Source organism: Heterodontus francisci, chromosome 4 (assembly GCF_036365525.1).
Source record: "Heterodontus francisci isolate sHetFra1 chromosome 4, sHetFra1.hap1, whole genome shotgun sequence".
NCBI classification, from domain to species: Eukaryota; Metazoa; Chordata; class Chondrichthyes; order Heterodontiformes; family Heterodontidae; genus Heterodontus; species Heterodontus francisci.
In genome coordinates, this window is record NC_090374.1 from 152,842,724 (window position 1) to 152,864,500 (window position 21,777).

The following is a 21,777-nucleotide window of genomic DNA, read 5'->3' on the forward strand; positions in this document are numbered from 1 at the left end:
GTCTCTCTCCCTGGCTCTCTCTCTCACAAATTCCCAGATCCACTGAAGTCACTTAAACCTCAAGAGAGAAGACTCCTACATTGAAACAAGTTTGAAAGCATGCACTGGGCCCCAACGAAACAGCAAGATTTAACTGCAATCAAAGACTCTACATCGAACTCAAAGGACAGTAAATGAGCTCCAGATATTGCTTCAAACTTTACCCTTTTATTCTTACCCCTTTTCTGTCTCTATCTGTATGTTTATCGCGTTGCATGCTAGCATGGTCATGTTGCGTATTCATAGTAGTTTTAACCTGATTATAGTTTTGAAGTTAATAAACTTACATCTTTCTTGTTTAAATCTAAAAAAAGCTGTCTGGTTGATTTCTTTGCCCTACAATTGGAGAGCAGTGAACAAAGATTCACTGAAGGGGAGCTAAAAACATGGTGTTTTAAAAATTAAACCCTGTTACGGCCAAACCAGGCAAAGGCTGAGACTGAACCTCTAGACCCCTTTCTCACCTGGTCGTAACAGAAATATGGGGACTAGCATCCGGATTCGACCCACAGACAAACGAGAAATTGGAAGTGGGAAATCAAATTGATCCCAATCAAAAAGAGAAAATATTTCAATACAGTTTTTCTTGTGGTTGTGTGTGATTGAATACTAACATGTCTGAGACTGAAGCCAGTAGCTCCCCAAGCCAGGGTGAAGTAACTTGGGATAAGTTAAAAGCACTGTCTATGAAGGAGTTGAGAAAAATGGCTGAGCAGTGTGGGATCACTGTACGTGGCAATGCTAGGAAGTGCAAACTCCTAAGACTAGTGGCCAACCATTTTTCCCTTGACTCTGAAGAAGCAGAAACAGGGTTAGAAATAGACTCCGACAGGGTTTTGCTAGCAAAGATACAATTGGAACAGAGGAAACTTGAATTTGAAGAAAGAAAATGAGAGAGACAGGAGAAAGAGAAAGAAAGAGCCTTCCAGGAGGAACATGAGGAAAGAGAAAAAGAGAGACAGGAGTAAGAGAAAGAGACTGGAGAGAGAGAAAGCAAGACAGGAGAAAGAAAAAGAGACAGAGGAGAGAGAGAAAGAAAGAACCTTTCAGCAAGAACATGAAGAAAAAGAGAGAGAGGAGAGCGAGAAAGAGAGAGCCTTCCAGAAGGAATGCAAAGAGAGAGAGCTAATTCAGAAACGAGAGGCAATCTTCTTCTCAGCCCTCATTGCTCATCCACTCCCCACTCCTCCAGCTGCCTTGTGCATAATCCAGTGCAATATCCTCATGGACACAATTTTGAAGGTAATTTTAACCTAACCCATCCAGTGGTAAGCTGACTGAATTGGATCAGCCACCTGTTTACACCCAATTTTACTGTTTATTATGGGGGATAAAAATAGGCAGTCAATCCCATCCTGTCCTTTTCCTTCAGGCAGGTTAAGTTATAATTTACCCCTATCCTATTTCCCACAGGTACAAGAATCTAAACTGGTGTGTGTGAAAAGGCAAGTGATGCAATGGGGTGAGGTAAAGGAGGTTGTGACAGAGTAACACAGGACAGAGTCTTGGTCCAAAGACTCAGGGGTAAATTTAACCTGCACATCCTCTCTCTTGTCATCATTCTGCCCAGCATCTTCATCATCATCATGGTCAACAAGGATGATTTTCCTTCCCACCTGCTCAACCTCCTCCTGCTCTTTCTCTTGCATCTCCCTCCCCTTCCATATCCTCCGCCCCTCATTGGTGTGAAGGATCTGCAGAAAAGGAGGGCATAAGATAATAACGATGAGCGGGACCCCATCAGGATTAAGGAGACAGAGGTGGAAGCTTGTGGTTTTGTGCTGCTTCACAGGGATGGTATTTGTATTGTACTGTACCATTCAGTAGATTGCTTACTTCTGTCAACGATTTCAATATAGTTCCTGCTCTTCATTAGACCACAGCAACATAGGTACACACCATTAAACTACAAGGAGTTCAACCTATTACCTGCTCCATTACATTACCAATACCTTAGATGCACACATCTCAATGCACTGCAATGGATTTGCACTTTTAAAAATTCTTACTTGGGATGTGTGTGTCACTGGCAAGTCTAGCATTTATTCCTCAACCCTAAGTCATTTCAGATGCCATTAAGAGTCAACCATATTGGTGCAGCACCTGAGTCACATATAAGCCAGATGGGATAAGGACAGCAGGTTTCTTTCCCTAAATGACATGAGTGAACTAGTTGGGGTTTTACAACAGTCCATTTGCTTTATGGTCACTATTCACTGATATCAGCATTTTATTTACAGATTTTTAAAAGTGAGTTTAAATTCTCAAGCTCCCATGGTAGGATTTGAACATGCGTTTTCGGGATAATGACCACACTACCATACCCGACTTCATCAAAATGTGAGGTGAGAACCCTGCAAATGGTCAGAATTATACCCCGAATGTCTTATATCATCCAGTTGTTCCAGGGAACTTTGAAGGGTAATTTTATGAGCCTGTGCTGTTGCTGGGCAGCTTCACCTGTTGGTGGTATGGTGGGAAATTGTAATCTGTAGCATTTATAAACTGGCCCACTTATGTGAAGCACTTTTTTCCTCAAGCCCAGCTTTCCAGCTGGTATTATATTCCTTTACTTTCACTTCCTGTCACTGTGCATTCACCATCAAATGTAATCAATACATTTGTATGGTGAATTAAACTTACCATTGGGTGAGTCAAATTCCCATGTGCCGATGTGACACAGTTCTCCTGAATATGCAGTAACTACCCCTACATTATATACAGTCTGCACTAAAAAGCAGTTCCAGCTCCAGTTCCATAACTTGTCATTTTCCCAACAATATACAAGGTGTTATTGAGAGTGGGAGTGCTTCATTGAAGACACGAGCTGTTGTCAATATTTGTTGCATTCAGCTTTAGGAAGGAGTGGAGTGAGATAAAGAGCTCACTGTGTACTTCAGTAAAAGAATGGCAACTCTGGGGGCCTTCAAGTGATTGTGTCCTTGTAGGTTTGTGCTGTGCTTGGACCTGTGCATTGTTTAACACTGTAGCACTTGTTTCAGTTTAGTACTGTTAACTGTTGCCTCACACATACACTCAGCATCCTTAGTCCATATTTAGCCCCTGTGTATTTCACATTATTCAATGAGTCACTGAGCAGCCTTCCCTTTATATAAACCAGCTCATTGTGTGCAGTGTAACACTAAGAGACAAGTGTCAATTCAAGAAGACAACTATTGACCCAGTGCTTCTGCTGCAGGAGAATGAAACCATTCTCAGCTTTTACTCTGCTCACCCTAATCTTCCTCTGCGCCATGGGTAAGTTTCTCTTTATAGCACTGGATACAGTCAAAGAGTTTCATTTCTCCCAAGTTTTTTGGTTATCAGATTGTTTTCTGATTTTCTCCACTCCAAGACTTGAGTCTGTAATGCACACTAACACTTCAGTGCAGCCCTGAGGAAGGGCTGCAAGATGCCATTCTCCAGATAAACCATTGAAACACAAGGTGCAGGCAGATAGATGGGTGACCGCGAGAAGGGGCAGGCAGTCAGTGCAGGAATCTCCTGTGGCTATCCCCCTCTCTAACAAGTATATCGTTTTGGATACTGTTGGAGGCTTGGCCTATCAGGTGAAAACAACAGCAGCAGCCAGAGCAGTGGCACCACTGCTGGCTCTGTTGTTCAGCAGGGAGGGACAAAGCGCGGAAGAGCAATAGTTACAGGGGACTCTATAGTCAGGGGCACAGATAGGCACTTCTGTGGATGTGAAAGAGACTCCAGGATGGTATGTTGCCTCCCTGGTGCCAGGGTCAAGGATGTCTCTGAACGGGCAGGGGGCATTTGAAGGGGGAGGGTGAACAGCCAGAGGTTGTGGTACACATTGGTACTAACGACATAGGCAGGAAGCGTGACGAGGTCCTGCAGGGGGTGTTTAGGGAGTTAGGTAGTAAGTTAAGAGACAGGACCTCCAGGGTTGTAATCTCAGGGTTATTCCCTGTGCCACGTGTCAGTGAGGCTAGAAATAGGAAGATAGTGCAGCTAAACACGTGGCTGAACAGCTGGTGTAGAAGGGAGGGTTTCAGATATCTGGATCATTGGGATCTCTTCCGGGACAGGTGGGACCTGTACAAGAAGGACGGGTTGCATCTAAACTGGTGGGGCACAAATATCCTGGCTGCGAGGTTTGCTAGCGTCACTCGGGAGGGTTTAAAATAGTGTGGTGGGGGGTGGGAACCAGAGCAATAGTCCAGCAGGTGAAATAACTGAGGGGGAACTAGTGAATAAGGCCAGTAAGACTGAGAGGAAGAGCAGGGAGGTAGATGTTGCTGAGCACAGTGGGACTGGTGGTCTGAAGTGCATTTGTTTCAATGCGAGAAGTATAACAGGTAAGGCAGATGAACTTAGAGCTTGGATTAGTACTTGGAACTATGATGTTGTTGCTATTACAGAGACCTGGTTGAGGGAAGGACAGGATTGGCAGCTAAACGTTCCAGGATTTAGAAGCTTCAGGCGGGATAGAGGGGGATGTAAAAGGGGTGGGGGAGTTGCATTACTGGTAAAGGAGAATATCACAGCTGTACTGCAGGAGGACACCTCGGAGGGATCATGCAGCACGGCAATATGGGTAGAGCTCAGGAATAGGAAGGGTGCAGACACAACGTTGGGGGTTTACGACAGGTCTCCCCACAGCCAGCGGGAGGTAGAGGAGCAGATATGTAGACAGATTTTGGAAAGATGTAAAACCCACAGGGTTGTTGTGGTGCGTGATTTTAACTTCCCCTATATTGACTGGGACTCACTTAGTGCGAGGGGCTTGGATGGGGCAGAATTTGTAAGGAGCATCCAGGAGGGCTTCTTGAAACAATATGTAGATAGTCCAACTAGGGATGGGGCTGTACTGGACCTGGTATTGGGGAATGAGCCCGGCCAGGTGGTCAAAGTTTCAGTAGGGGAGCATTTCGGGAACAATGACCATAATTCCATAAGTTTTAAGGTACATGTGGATAAGGATAAGTCCAGGACTGGCATGTTCCTGTGAGGATGAAGGATAAGGTTGGCAAGTTTCGGGAACCTTGGATAACAAGGGAAATTGTGAGCCTAGTCAAAAAGAAAAAGGAAGCATTCGTAAGGGCTAGAAGGTGAGGAATAGACGAAGCCCTTGAGGAAAATAAAAACAGTAGGGAGGAACTTAAGCAAGGAGTCAGGAGGGCTAAAAGGGGTCATAAAAAGTAATTGGCAAACAGGATTAAGGAGAATCCCAAGGCTTTTTATACGTATATAAAGAGCAAGAGGGTAACCAGGGAAAGGGTTGGCCCACTCAAGGACAGAGGAGGGAATCTATGTGTGGAGCCAGAGGAAATGGGCAAGCTACTAAATGAGTACTTTGCATCAGTATTCACCAAAGAGAAGGACTTGGTGGATGACAAGTCTCGGGAAGGGAGTGTAGATAGTCTGCGTCATGCCGATATCAAAAAGGAGGAGGTGTTGGGCGTCTTGAAAAACATTAAGGTAGATAAGTCCCCAGGGCCTGATGGGATCTACCCCAGAATACTGAGGGAGGCAAGGGTGGAAATTGTTGGGGCCTTGACAGAAATCTTTGCATCCTCATTGGCTACAGGTGAGGTCCCAGAGGACTGGAGAACAGCCAATGTTGTTCCTTTGTTTAAGAAGGGTAGCAAGGATAATCCAGGAAATTACAGGCCGGTGAGCCTTACGTCAGTGGTAGGAAAATTATTAGAGAGGATTCTTCGGGACAGGATTTACTCCCATTTGGAAACAAACATATTAGCGAGAGGCAGCATGGTTTTGTGAAGGGGAGGTCGTGTCTCACTAACTTGATCGAGTTTTGTGAGGAAGTGATGAAGATGATTGATGAAGGAAGGGCAGTGGATGTTGTCTACATAGACTTCAGTAAAGCCTTTGACAAGGTCCCTCATGGCAGACTGATACAAAAGGTGAAGTCACACAGGATCAGAGATGAGCTGGCAAGATGGATACAGAACTGGCTCGGTCATAGAAGACAGAGGGTAGCAGTAGGAGGGTGCTTTTCTGAATGGAGGGATGTGACTAGTGGTGTTCTGCAGGGATCAGTGCTGGACCTTTGCTGTTTGTAGTATATATAAATGTTTTGGACGAAAATGTAGCTGGTCTGATCAGTAAGTTTGCGGATGACACAAAGGTTGGTGGAGTTGCAGATAGTGATGAGGATTGTCAGAGGATACAGCAGGATATAGATCGGTTGGAGACTTGGGCGGAGAAATGGCAGATGGCGTTTAATCCAGACAAATGTGAGGTAATGCATTTTGGAAGGTCTAATACAGGTGGGAAGTATACAGTAAATGGCAGAACCCTTAGGAGTATTGACAGGCAGAGAGATCTGGGCGTACAGGTCTACAGATCACTAAAAGTGGCAACGCAGGTGGATAAGGTAGTCAAGAAGGCATACGGCATGCTTGTCTTCACCGGTCGGGGCATAGAGTATAAAAATTGGCAAGTCATGCTATAGCTGTACAGAACCTTAGTTAGGCCACACTTGGAATATTGCGTACAATTCTGGTCGCCACACTACCAGAAGGACGTGGAGGCTTTGGAAAGGGTACAGAAAAGGTTTACCAGGATGTTGCCTAGTCTGGAGGGTATTAGCTATGAGGAGAAGTTGGATAAATTTGGATTGTTTTCACTGGAACGACGGAGGTGGAGGGGCGACATGATAGAGGTTTACAAAGTTATGAGTGGCATGGACAGAGTGGATCGTCAGTAGCTTTTTCCCAGGGTAGAAGAGTCAGTTACTAAGGGACATAGGTTTAAGGTGCGAGGGGCAAAGTTTAGAGGGGATGTGCGAGGCAAGTATTTTACACAGAGGGTGGTGAGTGCCTGGATCTTGCTGTCGGGGGAGGTGGTGGAAGCAGGTACGATAGCAACGTTTAAGAGGCATCTTGACAAATACATGAATAGGAAGGGAATAGAGGGATACGGTCCCCGGAAGTGCAGAAGGTTTTAGTTTAGACAGGCATCAAGATCGGTGCAGGCTTGAAGGGCCAAATGGCCTGTTGCTGTGCTGTACTGTTCTTTGTTCTTTGAAACAAAGCCCTGGCTGCCTCTTCTGATGCTACATGTAGTCTAGGAAGGTCCAAAGATAAACAGAGCCAGGTGTTATCTTTGCATTCCAGGATGATCCTGGAGTAGTGAGCAGTTTCAACAGATGAGAGAAAGGCCCGATAGTGCTTTATGTGGTCCAGATAGATCTGGCGATGAGTGACTAGACTAGTGGTGCAGCAAATGCACTCAAATGCATTCATTTGAGGAAAAGATGTTTCACCCAGAGGGTGGTTGGAATATGGAATCTGAGGCAGGAACCCTCACAACATTTAAGAAGTATCCAGATGAGCACTTGAAATGCTATGGGCCAAGTGCTTGAAAATGGGATTAGAATAGCTAGGCTTGATGGCCGGCCCGGACACGGTGGGCCAAAGGGCCTGTTTTTGTGCTGCATAACTCTATGACTCTACGACTCTTTGACTCTAAGTCTGCGCCTCTTAGACTTAAGGGGTTGAAGGTGGGGACAGTACCAGGGAGAATGACCAGGGTGAGAGAGAATGTGTTTTACTGAGGACAAGGGGATCAAAGACAGAGCTGAGGGTATGATTGAGCAGATCGAAAGCTGCAGAAGTACTGTGGTGAAAAAAACAGCCAAAGGTTAGATAACTGGCAATTTGAAGGAGGCAATGAGTGACTTAAGTGACAGCTTTTTCCAGGGGTTGATGCAGAAGGGAGAAATGAAAGGAGGCATTACTGGATAATAGGCAAGGAAGGACAAAGGAGAGAAGAGCTCAAGAAGATAAAGAGAAGAGAAAGGGTAAGGGAGATAGGAAGAATGAACTTTGGTATACGTGGTAGCCAAAATGTGCATGTGAATGAACACAGGGAAAAGTAGGTTACAGAGGCATTGAAAAGATTAGGTTAGATATGTTCTGGTTGTAAATGAATAACAGGCAGGAAACAATAGGAGAGTGTGTATAGTTAAAACCAGACGCCCTGTGGTGGGATGAAGTTAACATTGATATGATGGAGTCAGTTTGGAACACTGCCAAATTGATGATCAGGTTCGGAGACAGATGTGTAGGGCAAGTGAGTCTAGGAGCTGTTTCGGGGATACAGCACCTTTGGGCACACTGCTGGAGGTATTTCCTTGGAAAATGGTGAGTACAAGGTGTGAGCCAACGTAGTTTGATCCAGGAGTCCAACAGAGCTGAGTAGTGGTCTCAGTGAATAGTCATGCACACTAACTGATGCAGTATACCAGTGGAGGGAATAACACAATCAGTGGCAATAGGAAGCAGATGGAAAGTAACATAGCAAAGGTCATTCAGCAACAGTGGAGCAGAATCCAGGGTCAGATGGGAACCAGCAGAAACAGATCAGATTCCTGGCAAAGCAGCAAAATACTAAGGATGTAGCAGAAGACTACATATATAAGTTGAAACAACAACTTGTATTTATATTGGATCTTAATATATAGATACTTTTCCCAAGGTGTTTCACAGAGGAATAACACAAAATGGAAGCTGTGAAGGATTGAGAGATGGAGAAGATGATCAAAATTTGGTCAGTCACTGGGTTTTAAGGAGGATTTTAAAGGAAGAATGGGAAATGAATAAGTGGATTTAGTGAACGTATTCCAGAGAATGGGGCTTAGGTAGTTGATGACATGTCTATCAAGGTTGAGGCAAGTTGATAAGGGAAAATTCAAGAGGCTAGAGTCAGATGAATGGAGAATTCAGAGAGACTGTAAGTGCTGGAGGAAGTTAAAGAGATTGGGATCAGAAGGGACAAGGTCATGAACGATTTAAACAGAGAGATGAAACCTTTAAATTTGAGGCATTGGGGGATTAGGAATCAACGTAAATTAGTGAGAGCAGGGGTGATGGGCAAGCGGAACTTGGTGTGGAATAACATATGGCAGCACTGTTTTAGATGAGCTGAAGTTTATGGATAGGCAGAAGATGGAGGTCTGGCATAGATCAAGTCTGGAGATGGAAGTAGGTCTTTCTGACAGTAGGGCTATTGGATTGGAAGCTCATCTCGGAGTCGAACAGGATGTTAATGTTGCAAATAGACTGGTTCAGTCTGAGGCAGTGGCCATGGAGAGGGATGTCAATTAAATGAAAGTAAGGGCTTCTGTTTTCCCAGTGCTTGTCGGGAGGAGGCGACAGCTCATCTCAGGCTGGATGTTGGACAAGCAGTCTGATAGCACAACAACAACAATTTGTATTTATATAGTCCCCTTAACCTAAGTAAATTGCTCAAGGTGCTTCACTGAGTGTTATAAGGTAAAATTTGACATAAGGAGATATTAGGGCAGATGATGACAAGCTTAGTCAACGAGATAGATTTTAAGGAGCACCTTGAAGGAGGAAAGAGAAGTAGAGAGGCGGAGATGTTTAGGAAGGGAATTCCAGTGCTTAGGACCTGGGCAGTTGAAGGTATGACCAATAGCGGTAGAGCAATTAAAATTGGGATGCTCAAAAGACCAGAATTGGATGAGCACAGATATCTCAGAGGGTTGTGCAGCTGGAGAAGATTGCAAAAGTAGGGAGAGGTGAAGCCATGGAGGGATTTAAAACAAGAATGAGTATTTTAAAAATCAAGGTATTACTTAACTTGGGTTTCCTCCGGGTGCTCCGGTTTCCTCCCACATGCCAAAGACTTGCAGGTTGATAGGTTAATTGGCCATTATAAATTGCCCCTAGTATAGGTAGGTGGTAGGGAAATATATAGGGACAGGTGGGGATGTGGTAGGAATATGGGATTAGTGTAGGATTAGTATAAATGGGTGGTTGATGGTCGGCACAGACTCGGTGGGCCGAAGGGCCTGTTTCAGTGCTGTATCTCTAAACTAAACTAAACTTAACTGGAAGTCAGTGTAGGTCAACGAGCACAGGGACAACTGGTGAATGGAACTTGATGCAAGTTAGGACATGGGCAGCAGAGTTTTGGATGACCTCAAGTCAACGGAGGGTAGATTGTGGGAGCCTGCAAAGTAGCGCTTTGGAACAGTCAAGTCTGGAGGTAACAAAGGTGTGGATGAGGATTTCAGCAGCAGATGAGCAGAGGCAGGCGTGGAGTCGGGCGATGCTACTGAGGTGGAAATAGGCAGTCTTAATGATGGAGCAGCTATGTGGTCGGAAGATCATCTCAGGCTCAAATATGTCACCAAGATTGTGAGCAGTCTGGTTCAGCCCCAAACAGTTGCCAGAGAGAGGGACACAGCTTGTCACGTGTACTGAAGGCAATGGCTTCTGTCTTCCCAATATTTAATTGGAGGAAATATCTGCTCATACAGTGCCGCATGTTGGACAAGCAGTCTGACAATCTAAAGATAGTGGACGTATCGAGAAAGGTGGGGATGAGATGGAGCTAGGTGCCATCAGTGTACATGTGGAAACTGATGCTCTGTTTTTGGATGCTGTCGCTAAGGGGAAGCATGTAGATGAGAAATAGGAGGAGCCAAGGATAGATCCTTGGGGGACACCAGAGGTAAGTGTACAGGAGCAGGAAGGGTGATTCTCTGGCTATGATTAGATAGAGAGGAATGGAACCAGGAGAGTGCGGTCACAGCCAGCTGGGCAGCAGAGAGGTGTTGGAGGAAGCTGGTGTGGTCATCTGTGTCAAAGACTGTAGACAGTCCAAAAAGGACGAGGAGGGATAGTTTACCTTTGTTGCAGTCACATAGGCTGTCATTTGTGACTCATATAACAACTGGTTCTGTACAGTGGTGCAGCAGAAACTGTGTTACGACCGGGTGAGGAAGGGGTCTCAGGCTTCCCTCTCGCCCCTCTCTTGGTTTGGCCGTAACAGGGTTTAACTTTTAAAACACAGTGTTTTTAGCTTCACCTCAGTGAGTCCTTGCTCACTGCTTTCTAATTGTAATTGTAAATAAACCAATCAGACAGGCTTTCTTAGGTTTAAACAAGAAAGATGTAAGTTTATTAGCATTAACACTCTAACTCAGTTAAAATTACTAAAAATACATGACGCAACCACGCAAGCATGCATACAAGATAAACACCCACACAAATAGATACAGAGGAGGAGGAAGAATTAAAGGGGGAGGGTTTTGGAGCAGTTGATGGAATTCAGTTACTGTCTTTGGTTTGGATGTAAAGTCCTTGATTAGAGTTATGTCTTGCAGTTCTCACTGGGGCCCAATGCACACTTTCAAACTTGTTTTGCTGGTACCAGAAGGCTGAAGATGTCCTCTGTCTTGAGGCTTAAGCTGCTTCCGTGGGTCCCTGGTACCTTTTGAGAGAGAGGGAGAGAGCTTCCTTCTCTTTAGTCTTCAAATAGTGAGCAGTTTTGGCAGATGAGAGAGGGACTTCACAGAGTTTATGTTCTCCAGCCAGATCTGGCAGTGAATGGCTAGACCAGTTGCCATTTCTATTCATTCTGCATCCCTTGGACCTAAGGGAGTGGAGTTGAGGGCCATACTGGAAGAACGTCCAGGGTGAGAGAATGGGGACTAAGACATCAAAGGTAGAGGTGAGGGTGTGGTTCAGCAGATCCTTAGCTGCAGAAATGTCACGGCGGCTAGAGGGCCAAAGACCAGACAGTTTGGATTTTGAGGGCTGAATTTAATGCAGCTGTTAAAAGAGGGAATGATGGCGTGGGGATGGGGGGTGGGGGATGGAGAATCACATGACGAAACAGTCCACCCGAAAATCTGGTGTTGTGACGTCAGTTCTGAATTAAGTCAAAGGTGGGAAAGCACCAAGGTGGTATTGCTGCCCCGAGGTGATGAGAATCACATTTAAATTGCGAGCGGGCAGCACCCGTGCCTTCAGGTTTATGGCCTTTAAAAGCTGGTGGCACCAAGTCAAGAAGCTTCAGTGCCACAACGGGGAGGCAGCCATGAACTGTGCTGCATAGGGGAAGAGGAGGTTGCAGAGGACATTGTTGGATTGTGTGTTCTGCAAGGTGTGTGGGGGTCTTGGGGTCCCTGACGGGGTTCTGAGCCTCGATTGATTTAAAAAGGGGGATCTAGGTTTGGGTGGTTGTACTGGGTGACTAAACTGTTGTGTGAGATGTTTGGTCGCCCATACTGCTGGATGAGAGGGTCAGCTATCAGCAAAGGTGGGTACTGAGGGCCTTGGAGAAGTTGCAAAAGCTCAGTTGGCAGGACAGGGTCCTCTCTGCATCGACAGCGGTCTGAAGGCCTACTGTCTTATGCACCTGCTTCAGGATGAGTTGCGACCTATGGGATTTCAGGGTCGCCCTATACCCATCGCCCTCAAGATCACAGTGGCAGTGAACTTTTACACGTCTGGATCTTTTCAAGGATCCATAGCGGACATGTGTGGAGTCTCACAGGCAGTAGCCCACTGCTGCATCAAGGAGGTGACCAGTGGCCTATTCAAGAGGACCGGCAACTATGTGCACTAACTGACCGACCCTGACAGTCAGGCCGAGAGGGCCATTGGATTCAGGGTCATCACTGGATTTCCCTGGGTGCAAGGTCTGATAGACTGCATGCCATCAAGGCTCCCACGGACCAGCTAACCACCTTCATCACCAGGAAGGACTTCCATTCAATCAACGTTCAACTGGTCTGCGACCACTGATAGTGTTTCCTGCTGCTTTTCTGCTTTTCCTGAAGTAGCCATGACAACCACATACTTCAACAGCCGCAGGTGCCATAGCTTTTCAGGTTCCCCATTCGCCCTCAGGGATGAATTCTCAGGGACAAGGACTACCCATTGAAGACATGGCTACTCACGCCTGTGAGGAACCCTCGCACTGTAGCAGAGGAGAAGTACAACACTTGCCATGGCACCACCTGAGTGACCATTGGACTGTTGAAGATGAGATTCCACTGCCTCAATCGATCAGGTGGAGTCCAGCATATTGTGGTGGTCTGCTGTGCTCTGCACAATCTAGCACTGCAGTGGGGAGAGGCCTTACGTAACAATGAGATGCTTACCAATAAAGAGGATGCAGAGGAGGGAAAGAATGAAGCACCCCTGGATGTTGAAGCTCTCGCAGTCGAGGCCAGGCAGATTGAGCGACATGCCAAGGAGGCAAGAGATAATCTTAGAATCACCTGCTTCCAGCCACCCTGATGCCCACAAAGAAACCAATAAAGTCTCACCCCAATGCATATGTACTGTCGCCTTCTTTCCATTTGGGTTCCCTGACTTGCATTCAGCTGAAAACCACTCTAGGGCCCATGGGAGTTCAAATGTTAATGAGGGCTGTGGTTACATTGACATTCCACTAAGGGGGAAGGGTGAAGTCAGCAGCTCACAATGAAGGCATGATAGAATAATGACTGTTACACATTGATCATTAATTACGTGAGAAAAAGAACTTCATATTAATCATTACATTTCAGATGGCAAACACCCACCCGTAACTCCCCAAGTGTGGCTAGGATAGTTTTCTTACTGTGTTTGCAAGTGCTCCTACAAGGTGTGATCTGGGCTGGAGGCAGGTTGCTGATCAGGCTGCCCCTTGGCCTGTGATGACTTCGGCAGCCGTCCTCTAGCTGACTGAGGCCTGGAAGGCCCCGGCTGCCTGAGGCTTTCCTGCACTGGTTCAGGACTCTCCTCAGGCGTCACAGCTGCTGGAGCTGGGCTCACTGGCGGAGGGGCAGAGGAGCCGCTGTCCACACTTACAGTGACCTGAGGGGAGCTCTTGGATGTGGAGGCCAGCCTCTCCTCCTCCCTTTCAAGGCTCGCTTGAACCTCCATGCTGACCAGAGAAGGATGTGGAGCGGGAGATGACTCCAGGCGCCTTGTCCTTTTGCCTTGCCACTGCTGCATCGAGTTCATAGCCAAGGCAATGGTGTGCAGGTCTGCGTGCATCTGTGGCATCTGGCTCTCCATGAGGACCACAAATCTATTAATGGAGGAAGCCATGCGCTCACATGCCTGGGACATGGCAACAGTCATGGCATGGATGGACTCCTCACTTGTCTGCTCTGGCATCTCTGCTAGATGTTCCCTTACTTCTCTCTACCATTCCAGCATGCCCTGTGCTGTCAACACCAGAGACTCGTCATCAGTCTGGGTCTCAGCATGGGCCTGGCCACCCACAGTCCTCCGACTGTCAGAGACCTCAGCTGTCTCAGCCTCAGCCAGCTGCTCGGGCGTGTGTGTGGTGCTCTCACCAGCTTGTGACCTTGATTCTACAGCCAAGTGGAAATCCACCAAGGTGAAAGTATCTGTGCTGGTGGAAGGTGCAGGAGAATCATGGGATGGTGCTTCCTCTGACTGCTGATCCTCCTCGGAGGTGGAATTCTACCCCGCCCCTTCCTGTGGAATCTCCTATGGATGGCAACATACATGAGAGAACACAAACATGTGTGGGTTAGGATTAACAGATCTCGTCATGCCAACCACGCATGATGGGAGTCTCCAGAAGTGAACTGTATGTCGATGGAAGTGAATCCTCATGCTCTTGCGCGGAGACTCCAGTCTCACCATCCGCTATGGAGCAGCCGCCCTGTGTTCCCACCAGCTCTAGTGCCTCCTGCTTAGCCATGGAGAGAGGCCTGATGTCTGGCATCACTCTGCCAGTCTGTAATGTCTCCCTCCTGTTGTAGGCTGTCTTGTCTTGGAAGTGGAAAGAGGGAGATAGTCATACCTTGCAAAGAGATCAACATGACTGCTCTGCTAGTGGCAGCCTCTCGTCCCCTACTGTGTTTCCTATGGAACTCATCCACCCGTCAGCTCTCAGGGGAGTTAATAGGGATGAACTGTGGCCTGTGGCCGAGATGCATCTGTGCATCTGTCAGGATGAGGTGATGCTTAACCCTGTTTGCCTGTGCTTTTGTGTTGTCTCCCTCCCCATGTCCTGCTTCCTCCCACATAACCACAAGCAATCCCTAAAAAGGAGAGGGACAGGTAAGGAGCAACCACCTTGGCAGAACGAAAGTTTTCGTTGACCCTCTTGCGGCACTGAACCCATGTGCGGGTGTTGACACTACAGCTGCTGACCTTCTCAGCGATACTGTCCAGGCTTGCTTGGTCAGGAAGGATGACCTCTTCTTGTCATCGCTGGCGAAGATGACCTCCCGCTGTTCCCTTGCAGCCTGGGGGAGAATTTTGAAGGAGGCATCGCCAAACCGTGGAGTCACCTGGTGTCTTCCTTCTGCCATGGTCACTGCAGGCTTGGGTCCTGGTTGACTATCAGGCAGCAGAAGGGGTCCTGGAACAGCAAACACACACTGTGGACACTCTTTTACAGCAGGTAGGAGTGAATTCAGGGCTGGCAGGCCTTTAAATACGGCACCCGCAACTGCTCTGTGGTCATTTTTAAAAATTATTCATTCATGGGATGAGAGCGTCGCTGGCCAGGCCAACATTTATTGCCCATCCCTAATTGCCCTTGAGAAGGTGGTGGTGAGCTGCCTTCTTGAACCACTGCAGTCTATGTGGGGTAGGTACACCCACAGTGCTGTTAGGAAGGGAGATCCAGGATTTTGACCCAGCGACAGTGAAGGAACGGCGATATAGTTCCAAGTCAGGATGGTGTGTGACTTGGAGGGGAACTTGCAGGTGGTGGTGTTCCCATGCATCTGCTGCCCTTGTCCTTCTAATTGGTAGAGGTCGTGGGTTTGGAAGGTGCTATGTAAGGAACCTTGGTGCATTGCTGCAGTGCATCTTGTTGATGGTACACACTGCTGCCACTGTGCATCAGTGGTGGAGGGAGTGAATGTTCATGGATGGGGTGTCAATCACGTGGGCTGCTTTGTCCTGGATAGTGTCGAGCTTCTTGAGTGTTGTTGGAGCTGCCCCATCCAGGCAAGTATTCCATCACACTCCTGACATGTGCCTTGTAGATGGTGGACAGGCTTTGGGGAGTTAGGAGATGAGTTACTCGCCACAGGATTCCTAGCCTCTGACCTGCTCTTGTAGCCACGGTATTTATATGTTTACTGCAGTTCAGTTTCTGGTCAATGGTATCCCTTAGGATGTTGATAGTGGGGGATTCAGCGATGGTAAAGCCATTGAATGTCAAGGGGAGATGGTTAGATTCTCTCTTGTTGGAGATAGTCATTGCCTGGCACTTGTGTGGCACGAATGTTACTTGCCACTTATCAGCCCAAGCCTGGATATTGTCCAAGTCTTGCTGCACTTCTACATGGACTGCTTCAGTATCTGAGGAGTTGCAAATGGTGCTGAACATTGTGCAATCATCAGCGAACATCCCCACTTCTGACCTTATGATTGAAGGAAGGTCATTGATGATGCAGCTGAAGATGGTTGGGCCTAGGACACTACCCTGAGGAACTCCTGCAGTGATATCCTGGAGCTCAGATGATTGACCTCCAACAACCACAACCATCTTCTTTTGTGCGAGGTATGACTCCAACCAGTGGAGAGTTTTCCCCCTGGTTCCCATTGACTTCGGTTTTGCTCGGGCTCCTCGATGCCATCTCGGTCAAATACTGCTTTGATGTCAAGGGCAGTCACTCTCACATCACCTCTTGAGTTTAGCTCTTTTGTCCATGTTTGAACCAAGGCTGTAATGAGGTCAGGAGCTAAGTGGCCCTGGCAGAACCCAAACTGAGCATCACTGAGCAGGTTATTGCTAAGCAAGTGCCGCTTGATGGCACTGTTGATGACACCTTACATCAATTTACTGATGATTGAGAGTAGGCTGATGGGGCAGTAATTGGCCGGGTTGGACTTGTCCTGCTTTTTGTGTACAGGACATACCTGGGCAATTTTCCACATTGCAGGGTAGATGCCAGTGTTGTAGCTGTACTGGAACAGCTTGGCTAGGGGTGCGGCAAGTTCTGGAGCACAGGATTTCAGTACTATTGCCGGAATATTGTCAGCGCCCATAGCTTTTGCAGTATCCAGTGCCTTCGGTTGTTTCTTGATATCACGTGGAGTGAATCGAATTGGCTGAAGTCTGGCATCTGTGATGCTGGGAAGTTCAGGAGGAGGCCGAGATGGATCATCAACTCGGCACTTCTGGCTGAAGATTGTTGCAAATGCTTTAGTCTTATCTTTTGCACTGATGTGCTGTGCTCCCCCATCATTGAGGATGGGGATATTTATGGAGCCAACTCCTCCAGTTAGTTGTTTAATTGTCCACCACCATTCACGGCTGGATGTGGCAGAACTGCAGAGCTTAGATCTGATCCGTTGGTTATGGGATCGCTTAGCTCTGTCTAGTGCATGCTGCTTACGCAGTTTGACACGCAGATAGTCCTGTGTTGTAGCTTCACCAGGTTGACACCTCATTTTGAGGTATGCCTGGTGTTGCTCCTGGCATGCCCTCCTGCACTCTTCATTGAATCAGGGTTGGTCTCCTGAGTGGTTCCAGCATTTCTTGTTTTTATTTCAGATTTCCAGCATCCGCAGTATTTTGCTTTTATTTTGGTCTCCTGGCTTGATGGGTAATGGGAGAATGGGGGATATGCCAGGCCATGAGGTTACAGATTGTGGTTGAGTACATCTGACGCCATACCTGGCCTCTTGCCTCCCACCCCACCATGTGATTGTGGAGGTGGGGGGAAGCCCCTCGTCTCCAGTATGTGAAATGGCCGCCCGCCGCATGTTCACGGTGGGACGGGCATCCATGTCACAAATAAAAACAAGGGCGGCACAGTGGCGCAGTGGTTAGCACCGCAGCCTCACAGCTCCAGGGACCCGGGTTCGATTCCGGGTACCGCCTATGTGGAGTTTGCAAGTTCTCCCTGTGTCTGCGTGGGTTTTCTCCGGGTGCTCCGGTTTTCTCCCACAAGCCAAAAGACTTGCAGGTTGATAGGTAAATTGGCCATTATAAATTGTCACTAGTATAGGTAGGTGGTAGGGAAATATAGGGACAGGTGGGGATGTTTGGTAGGAATATGGGATTAGTGTAGGATTAGTATAAATGGGTGGTTGATGTTCGGCACAGACTTGGTGGGCCGAAGAGCCTGTTTCAGTGCTGTATCTCTAATCTAATCTAATCTAATTGGAAACGGCACCTGTTTCCAGTCCCACCGTCGGAACTAAATTCATCCCTGGAAGTGCAGTTGTAAGTGAATCGGAAGGCAGTGGAGGGTTCGAGTGATGTAGTAGAGTGCTAGAGTTGGATGTCATCAGTATACATGTGGAAGCTGTCCCCATGTTTTCATATGATGTTGCTAAGGAACAACATTTAAACAAATAAGTTGTATGGTGTCTCCATTCAAGAGGGAATTATACAAACAACTTAAATGTTCAGATATTGATTGCTGTAATTCCAAAACTTGAGTTAGCCAGAAATTTGCTCTTTGATTGAATTCCTGGTGGAGTAACTCTAAGACTAATATGTAAAATATTTGTTTTGTTTAAATGACTTAACACAATGTGAAACTTTAGTGATACAGTTAAGAACTGCATGTTCTTTGCATTTTTTGATAGTCAGCAATCTTTATTGTGAAATAATTTTGTTTTGTTATTTTGATTCTTCTAGTTGTAGTGAGCGAACTCCAGATGAAGGTATGATGTGCAACTTTACTTCCCTTTTCTAAATGTTCATATTGCCAGTCTGGGATTTTGAGCTGCTACAGTTGTTCTGTCCTCAGATCCAACCGTACTGTAATGAGGTACCCAAGAAGATCCCAGTCTGTGATCAAAACTATGCACCAGTCTGTGGAACTAACGGAGTGACCTATGGCAATGAATGTCGACTCTGCGTTGCAGTTTGGTATGTTCTTTTAAAAGCAGAAACTTGAGGGGGTATTTTATACAGCTGTACACCTTGCACAATGATGGAGGTCAGGTTAGAGAAAGAAGAGAACAATATGTGGGGCAAAATTAGAGTTGGACAGTAGGATAAAGATGATGGAAAAGTAAATCAGGTGGAGGGTAGCAAAATCCTGCCCCTAAGGAAGCATAATCGGCCATTTTGCACTGCTGTCCATGATATTTCAGGCTGTAAGGGGTACACTCAGCAAGGCGGCAATCCTAGCACAGATACTCACTCGGCAGGAGAACTGGTGCCATAGTGTTACCACCCTGGCTCTTACTCATGCTCCCTTCCAATGATACAACCCAGCTGAATTTGCCCTTCTTGCCCTCATTCTCTGACCTGTGTTTGTACCTGGAATACATGCAGGTACATGCAGGTAGCAAAAATTAGGCAATGCTGAAAACACTCAGCAGGTCAGTTAGCATCTGTGAAGAGAGGAAGGTAGGTTAATGTTTAAGATCAATGATCTTTTGTTTACCCTACCCTCTTCTCTCCAGAGGTGCTCCCTGATGTGCTGGGTGTTTCTGGCATTTTCTAATTTTATTACAGATTTCCAGCATCTGCAGCATTTGCTTTAAGTCGTGCAAAAAATGAAGGACCATCTGCAAAATGATTTTATTTCCTCTACCAATATTCTTATCATATTTCATCCATTGGCTTGTACCCTTAATAGCTTCTATTGAACAGTGATTGTTCTAGTTAAAACCACTTGTAAAAGGATATAAGTATGACAAAGGCCGGGCAATAGATTGGAGAAAAGTTTATTTTGAGGGGTTGAGAATAGAACCTTGGAAAATAAAAATGACAATAGCATCGGCAAACAATGATGTAGATAAGTAATGGAAAACATTTAATAAGGTGTCCAACAGAACCCAGGGAAAATAGATTCCGCTAAAATACAAGAAGAAACTAAATACTAACGAGGCACCATGGATGAGTAAGGACATAAGGGAAAAATTGCGAGTAAGAAAAGAGACATACACCAAGTACAAGGGCAGCAGGGGAGAGCATGACAAGAGAGAATACGAAGAGACTAGGAGAGAAGACAAGGAAACAATTAGGAAGGCAAAGAGAAACTATGAAATTAAATTATCAAGGAACATAAAACAAAATATTAAATTATTCTATAGGCACATAAGTAATAAAAGGAAAGCCGTGATGGGAATAGGGCCACTTAATGATAGACAGGATAAAATCGCAGGCAGGTATAGCCAAATGGCAGAAATATTAAATAATTATTTTGCTTCAGTATTTACCAGAGAGATGGATCAGGTGATTCTGACCAATGTTCCCACTCAGATGCCTGTGTGCACGATTGCACAACAGTCTGAAAGGTACTATGAAAAAAAATTTAAAGGTACCGCGCATTGAAAAAACTGGCCATGCACAACAATGAAATTTTATAGGGAGCATTGGATATGACATCAGAAGATGAGATTTAAAAATGATATAACTGCATTTAAAATAAAGAGGAGAAATAGTAAATAAACTAAACAAATTTAGAAAGGATAAAACACCAGTCTGGATGCAATGTGTCTGCAAATTCCAAAAGAATCTAGGGAAGAGATAACAGAGGCACTATTACACATAGTCAATCATTTATTAGAAAAAGGCACAGTGCCAGAACGCTGGTGGTAGCTAACATTATACCCATATTTAAAAATGGAGATAGAATATGTCCAGGGAACCATACACCAGTCAGTTTGACAGCAGTAGTAGGAAAAATAATGGAATCCCTGCTATAGGATAAAATAGAAAAAACATCTAGAAACTAAAAATATAATAATGAATAGTCAACATGGATTTCAAAAGGCAAAGTCTTGCTTGATTAAACTCATTGAATTCTTTGAAGAGGTAACAGAGAGAGTAGATAATGGCAATATAATAGATGTAATATATCTAGATTTCCAAAAGGCTTTTGATGAGGTACCACATAATAGAATTGTGAATATAGTCACAGCATGCAGAGTCAGGGGAAAAGTAGCAGAATGGATAGCAAGCTGGCTGTAATACAGAAAGCAGAGAAGGGGTAAAAGGTAACAATTCAGAGTGGCAGAAGGTGGGAATTGGGGTCCCACACTGAGGTGAACTGCAACAAATTACAAGAAAACTTCCAAATGGGCAGACAATTGGCAAATGAATTTCAGCATAGACAAACGTTAGGTATTATATTTTGGTAAGAAAAATAAGGAAATCACGTATTACTTGGAAAATAAGAATTTAAATGGGGCAGAGGAACAAAGGGATCTGTGAGTACAAATACGCAAATCACGAAAAGTTGTGATGTAGGTTAATAAGTCCATAACAAAAGCAAATCAAGCACTAGGTTTTATTTCTGAGTGGTAGAATGGAAAAGTAGATAAGCAACCTGTATTGAACTTTGGTTAGACCACACTTGGAGTACTGTATAGTTCTGGTCGCCATAATATAAAAAGGATATAGAGGCCGGGATTTTACCCTAGGCGTACGGGAGCTGGCCACCGACTAAAAAGTCGGCCGTTAAGTGGCTACTTAAGGGCTTTGATAGGCCTGGGGCGGGCGGGCCGTTTCTTGCCACAGCTGCCCTGTGTAATGTGGTGGCGGAGGCGGGAGCGGGTCGGGAAGGACTCCCGGAGCCTCCCGCTCCATTTTACGCCACCGTCCCGCTCTTTGGGGTGGCTTAAAATTCAGCCCAGATGCACTGGAAAGGATGCCAAAAAGATTTACAAGGATGATACCAGAACTGCAAGGCTATACCTTTCAGGCAAAGATGAACAGCCTTGAAAAGAGAAGGCTGAAGTGTGACCTTATAGAAGTCTTTAAAATCGTAAAAAGTTTTGACAGAGTAGACAGAAAGAGAGTGTTTCCACTTGTGGGGAAGAGCAAATCTAGAGGCCATCAATATATACCAAGAAATTAAATAAAAAATTCAGAAGAAACTTCTTTACCTAGTGAGGGATGAGAATGGGGAACGTACTATCATAGGAAGTAGTTGAGGCAAATAGTATACATATTTAAAACTTGATTGAGTTTTTTGATAAGGTAACAAAGAGGGTTGATGAGGTTAATGTGGTTGATGTAGTGTATATG

The 21,777-nt window shown here is 45.8% G+C and overlaps 1 long non-coding RNA gene across 1 annotated transcript; it reads left to right on the forward strand.

The window, feature by feature from the left end:
* The first annotated feature begins 3,206 nt into the window (after positions 1 to 3,206).
* LOC137368738 (uncharacterized) lies at positions 3,207 to 18,576 on the forward strand. Its single transcript, XR_010974823.1, has 3 exons — positions 3,207 to 3,297; positions 18,430 to 18,455; positions 18,542 to 18,576. It is a non-coding gene; the product is annotated as an uncharacterized lncRNA (long non-coding RNA).
* The last annotated feature ends 3,201 nt before the right edge of the window (positions 18,577 to 21,777 follow it).